This window comes from Ailuropoda melanoleuca, chromosome 18 (genome assembly GCF_002007445.2).
Source record: "Ailuropoda melanoleuca isolate Jingjing chromosome 18, ASM200744v2, whole genome shotgun sequence".
NCBI classification, from domain to species: domain Eukaryota; kingdom Metazoa; phylum Chordata; class Mammalia; order Carnivora; family Ursidae; genus Ailuropoda; species Ailuropoda melanoleuca.
Genome location: NC_048235.1, coordinates 19,568,277 through 19,575,243, shown reverse-complemented (window position 1 = coordinate 19,575,243; position 6,967 = coordinate 19,568,277). Strand labels below are relative to the sequence as shown.

Here is a 6,967-nt window from a genome sequence, read left to right as displayed (position 1 = left end):
AATGAAGGGCCATTCTACCTTTTCAGAGGGTTAACCAAGACTGTCTTGGATCTGATCACAGTTCAACCACTTCCTCTGCTCAATCCTAACTTCTCTCCCATTTTTGTCAAGGGCTGATCCCAAGGGGACTCTTTAATAACCATACTGCATGGTATGCATAATTCCATCATAGAGTCATCTTCCCAGGAACCTAAACTGTGACATTTTCTTTCATGAGAAAACTCAGACAACACTGATAAAAACAAAAATAAAACAAAAAACTTCCTCATTTATTTCTCAATAAGAGCTGCGTGCTAAGTTCACTGCATATAAAGGTCAAATTGCTATTTTGAAATTCCCAATATGGAAGTGACCTGATTAGCGATCCTACACCAGTGCTTAGAAAATGACACCTGAACAAGTGCGAATCCCCAAACTCGTACTATGCTTCACTGGCAAAGAAACTACAATCATGATTTTCCACAAGCAACTAAACATTGCTATGTTAAATATGCTATTCTTGCTCCTTGGAATCTTTACAGTTATCCAGAAATACAGCTAGAATAACATCACAGATATTGGAAGTGAAAGGAAAACACTGGTATGTGAAAGTATTCAAAAAACAATATAATGTGGAAAACAGCTTTTAATGTTGAGCAAAATTCTTACGCAAAAGTAATTTATTTACCTTCTTCTACACAGGGACTTCCATTAAACAAGTATCATGATTTAGTTTTAATAAATCATTATCACATAATTCTATTTTTCTTCAAACCTTATCTATGGAACAAAGCTAGGTATAATAAATCTTTCAGCTACGATCAGAGGGAATTCCAATACTTCACAAAAAGCAGAACTGTCATATCAACGGAACCTGATAATACTTTGTGTCACAAAAAGGTCAAATGCAGAAGCTTTTAAGGGGGAGTCCTGGAAATTTTCCAAATTAAAATAAAAATATTTGTAACCTATTATAGATTGAATTGTATCCCTCCTAAAAATAGGTATGTTGATGTCATAATTCCCAGTACCTAGAACATGACCTTATTTGGAAATAGGGTCTTTACAGAGATAATGAAGTTAAAGGAGATAATTAGAATGGATCCTAATCCAATATGAGTGGTGTCCTTATAAAAAGCAGAAATTGGGACACAGAGACAGACATGCATGAAGGGAAGACTACGTGAAGAGACACAGGAGAATGTCGTATGACGACAGGAGATACACTGCCACCAGGTGAGGAACACCAGAGGCCAGCAGCTACTGGAAGACATAGGGAAGGATCACTCCCCTACAGGTTTCAGAGGAAGCACAGGTCTACTGACAGTTTGATTTCAGGCTTTTAGCTCCACAACTGTGAGGCAATAAATTTCTGTTGTTCTAAGCCACTCTGTTTGTGGTTCTTTCTTACGGCAGCTCTAGGAAACATATATAACTCAATACCTTTAAAAACAAATTTTGATGTTTTGTCAATTTTTTGATATTTTCTTGACCACATGTTCAGTTATATAATTTGGTATTTCATGTTATGTATATGAGAACCTATTTAGTATGTTGCTATGGGATTGGTTTCAAAAGCCACAGTTGCCATGTTATTACTATTGTATATTATTCTACATGTCATTACAAAAAGCATTCTATTAAGCTGAAGTATCCAACTTAAAGACATATCTTTGAAGGGAGTTAGATCTAAAGTTACTTTAAGCACCTGAAAATTTCAGCCTGGAGTTAGGTAGCTAAATTTCCAACAAGGCAATTGAGTATTCGTTCCAGTTCTAAGCAACGACATTGGATAACACAGCTATGGTATAATATTAATAAAATGCATCTCTTACCCTCAAACTCTGCTTTGATTTTCAGTTACACTGATGTCACAACTTTCTAAGTGGGCATGTTAATGGCCCTGATAATTAGATTAAAGGTTTTTGAGGGAAGCTATCAGAATGATTTTATTTAAAAACAATCAAGGTTAGGAAAGTTGTTCTCAACTTTTAATAATGATGAATAACTTGTTAAAGATACTTCTCAGAGGGGCGCCTGGGTGGCACAGCGGTTAAGCGTCTGCCTTCGGCTCAGGGCATGATCCCGGCGTTATGGGATCGAGCCCCACATCAGGCTCCTCCACTATGAGCCTGCTTCTTCCTCTCCCACTCCCCCTGCTTGTGTTCCCTCTCTCGCTGGCTGTCTCTATCTCTGTCAAATAAATAAATAAAATCTTTTAAAAAAAAAAAAAGATACTTCTCAGGGATTTAGATTCTTAGTAATGTATTGAAAAATCACACGGTGTTAGTTATTTCAAATGTATCAGATATTCTCCTGAGGCCACTGCATTCTGCCTTTGCCATCACATTATAATCTAAAGGAAAATGAGGACTTCCCAAGGTCATAATATTATGCTAGGATACAGGAGGCAGGGAACAAGTTATCAGTGAAAAGATACTGAGGTATTTGAGCATATCTCCAAAGATAATAAACATTCTGGCTGGAAATGCTTAAAGTATGATAGGAACTGGTTATACCTCTGCATAAAAGGCTGTCTCTTGTCAGTAACCACAGTCATTATAAACAACCAAAACACTGCCGTTCATAGAAAATGGTCCAGAACAGTCTGACAAATGGACCTACTTCGTCCGATTTTCACTTCTGTGGACTGCTCTGGGTCTAATCATTCACAGCTTGGATGTGACAGCAGAGCCCATGTCCTAAAGATTCTAGGGTATGCATTAAAGTAACCATGTGTCAGGAAAGTACAGTCCTTCAAGAAGGACATGCCACCTCCCTACTTATTCCTAAGAATAACCCAGCACATGCAGTATATTTTCATTTTATCTGAATTAGCATTGTATCATTTCACATATTAATATAACTTCACATGCTTAAAATTTCCTGTGTGAAATTGATCTTTGAGGCAGGCATACTCACCATGATTTGCTAGAGGTGCTCGCTGCTGGCAATCACTGGGAATCATCCATTGTGATGAAAGTGATTTCTTAGTACTCTTAGGACACCTGTAAGTTAATTACATTAATTAGTTTATACTTTCAACCTTGACATTCCACTAGTAGCTGGAGGGAACTACAAGGGCAATATGTTACTTAGTTTTGGTTATCGGAGAAGAATATGCTGAAGACAAATTTCATCTTTCAACAATTTGCTTAGGAAAGCAATTTGTTAGTGACCTCTGGGACAGGGAGAGATATGAAGAGAGACAGAGATGGGGAGGGGTGGGAGAGACACAGAAAAGGAGGGGTTTGGAGGGTAAGGCAGCTCTTAAGAGTTGGCATTTTGAAAGTGGAAGGAAGAAAGAGTAAGGGATGTGCAAACTATGGAATTCTCAAAAGAGACGGAACAATGAGCAAGTACAGAAATCAAACCTAACTATCTGGACATTCACTGTATTCATGTATTTCTACTTCCATTTTGGTGCCTGGAAATAATTCCTTGAAATTATTAAAGGTGTTCGATATTCTTTCATTAAGTAATGTTTCCTATTCTGGTTGCTATTCCCATTCTGGTTGTAAATTACATTTTATCAGTAATCTAGTACTTAATCAGTTCATGAAGGACCTTCTGCTACAAAATAATGCTTTCAGCTATAGAAAGCTTAGAATTAAACAACTTTTTTTTTAATGTTCTCTATAGATCAGCAAAAGGATGATGCATTGGATTATGCCTGGAATAGTCAGAGAAACATTCTGATAGGTAATGACCCTTGATCTGAATCTTAAGTGAACTAGCATTTTCTAGGTTGTTGTTAAAAGCATGCACTATGTCATAGGCAAAGCACTGGCAAGGCAATTGAGGTCTCCTAGGTACTGCATATATTATCAATGCAAGTAACCTAACCTTTTTTTACTTTAATTTCCTTGTATATTAAATACGGGCTATAGAAGACTGACCTCATCAGCTTGTTGGAAAATATAAACGACATAATGCATACAGTAGTAAAACATGTAGTGCCTGATATATAGTAAGCATTTGATAAATATTAGCTATTATATTATTATTATCATTCTTACATCAAAATGCCTTTTGGTGGAGGCATTTACACCAAAGGATTTCTTTTATTTTTCTAGTGAAACTGTAACAATAAGAATAACAGACATTACAATAACAGAGCTCTGAGTTGATATAATACAATTTGGCACATTTCTGAAATACTTTTATTTTTAGATAATCTTTACTTACACTAAGTAATCATTATATTATATACATCAATCAATAATCTGTTAATTATTTGACTTGTTTTCAGTTCTAGTCTATAAAATTTAATCAGACATTAATCCCTGATCTTGTCAGTGCCCTTAGATAGGTTCAACTTCCTCAATTTGGAGATTTTACTTTTTACATTTGTTCTCCTTGCTATTTCAACCTAGAGTTTTATATTGATTGTGTTTGTAGTTTCACAAAGTAAAATCTATTTTTCACCAAAACTGAAGCTATAGTTACACACTAAAGTATAAAAGCAATGTCTAAACCAGATTTTTTTATTTCCCCCTATTAGAGTAGTGATCTAGATCTTGTATTTATTTATTCCTGACCAGGCAGTTTGGGACTGACAAAATCCAAACTCCTTGTCGAGTTGGCTTTGTTCTTGCTACACTGATAGAGGGGATAGACACAGAGCACAATGAATCAGACTTCATTTTTTTTCTCTATCTGGCTTCAGTGATGACTCAATTACTCTCAAGAAAGAGTTCCTGAAGACCTACTATGGATAAAATTCTCACAGGCTCCCAGAAGAACAATGCAACCATTATCTTAGCCTTTTTGTTTGTTTGTTTGTTTGGACCACTTTCCAGAACTGATTAATATTTTTTCAGTAACAGGATTCAAAGTCTCCCAACATTGCTGTATAGATATGGAAATTTTTGTTAGATTTCCTTGAGATTAACAAAGATACTTTTGACTCTTTTACAGAGGGAAAGCAAGCTTATTCAAATGATGTTCTGGTTATCTGTGTGGTTGTAACTGAAATGATTCACAGAGATTATAAGTTCCTTGATATAGTAATTATTTCATTCATTTATTATGCATTTACATATTATCTAATTCTGTACTGGGACATGGCATCTGTGAAATAAACACTTAATGAACTGGATAATAATATATCATTAATGGTTCTTATTTAGAAAAAATATAGGTAATGAGAAAATACAAAGTATTTGGCATGCCAACACAGACACAACGAAACGAGATTTTACACAGTATCACATTTTCTACTGATTTCAAAGATACAAGTAACCACGAGACAGAGATGAAGCAAAAAGTATTGGATCACCAGTAGGGCTCTCGAGGTACTCCCCTGCTGCATCAGGGCATAGCCTGGCTAAACCTGATTTAGCAAATGAATTCATTAAGGAGCATATGTATTATCACTTACACAAAATAAGTCATTTTGATCATGAAACATGCTCCTTTCTATGGATGCTGTAACAAGTCACCACAGACTGAGTGGCTTAAAAGAGCCCAACTTTATTATCTTACAGTTCTGTACATTACAAGTCCAATGTGGGTTCCACTGGGTTAAAACCAAGGTGTCGGCAGGACTGCATTCCTTTCTAGAGGCTCTAAGGAAAAATCCATGTCCTTGCCTTTTCCAGGTTCTAGAAGTCAGCAGCATTTTTTTGGCGTGTAACCCTCCTTCCTCCATGTTCAAATGCTGAAACAGAGCTGAGTCCCCACACTGTATCACTCTCCCTTTTCTGCCTCTTTCTTCCATGTTTCCTTATGATTATCCTTCCTTGTGATTACACTGGGCACACACAGATAATCCAGGATAATCTCCCTATTTTGGAGCCAGCTGATTAGGAAATTGAACGCTATCTAGAACCCTAATTCCTCTATTGCCATCTAAGGTAACACAGTCACAGGTTCCAGCAAGGGACTAATACATGGACATCTTCTGGGGGGAGCATTATTCTATCTACATCAACCATCTTCATTTCATGCTCTGATAATAACATAATGCATTAAATAAATGCACAGATCTGAAGTTTGTTTACCACAGCAAATCTAAACAGACCAAATACATTCTGCTAACATCATTTCAAAGTTAGTAACTTTTCCATTAACACATACCATTAGAATGTTGGCAGGTAAATTGACCAGGTTGCATTTTTCTTTTCCTTTCCAGGGATAATCTCTGCAAAGCGAGAAAGGATTACAGGCCATTCATTAATCCTTACTTTCCAAAATGATAAAGAATGCAATTTATTTATTTAATTTTATCTAATTTTATTATTTTTAAAAGTAGGCTCCTTGTCCAAGGTGGGGCTTGAACTCATGGCCCTGAGATCAAGAGTTGCATGCTCTACCGACTGAGCCAGCAAGGCACCCCTTAGAATGTAATCTAAAGTCTTGGTTTATTTGAGTGCCTCCATATCAAACCAGATATACATTAGTTTTGTAACATCTAATATACTACAGCTATATATCAATCAATAGTTGAACAATACAAATGTGAACTTTTGTATACAAAAGTATAGAAGTCAACATGTAGAAGAATAAATCAACAACCTGCCCTTTTAAATATAGAAATTATTTTTATTTACCTGTCTGCCTATCTATCTATCTACATGAGACAAAGAGAGAATTTTTAGTCTTGGTCACATGCTTCTGAATCTGACCCTCATCTCGGTGAATAAAGAATTTAATGACGCTGAGCTCCACCCCTTTTTAGAATTGTGGAGCTCACTTCATCTAAGGTCATATACTTTATAGTGAATCTATTGCCACATAGTGCATGTTAGAGAGCATCACCATTTGTTATTTTGTATCAGGATCCTTTCGATGATACTTAGCATGTCAACTGATAAAGAGAAACTTCTTATTTTTTTTTATTAATTTTATTTTATTATATTATGTTAATCACCATACAGTACATCCCCTGATTCTGATGTAAAGTTTGATGCTTCATTAGTTGCGTATAACACCCAGTGCACCATGCAATACGTGCCCTCCTTACTACCCATCACCAGTCTATCCC

At 36.0% G+C, this 6,967-nt stretch overlaps 1 pseudogene; it reads right to left on the bottom strand.

Annotated features, from left to right (window-relative positions):
• Positions 1-2,909: 2,909 nt before the first annotated feature.
• LOC117797111 overlaps positions 2,910-6,967 on the bottom strand; it is a 210,417-nt pseudogene continuing 206,359 nt past the window's right edge.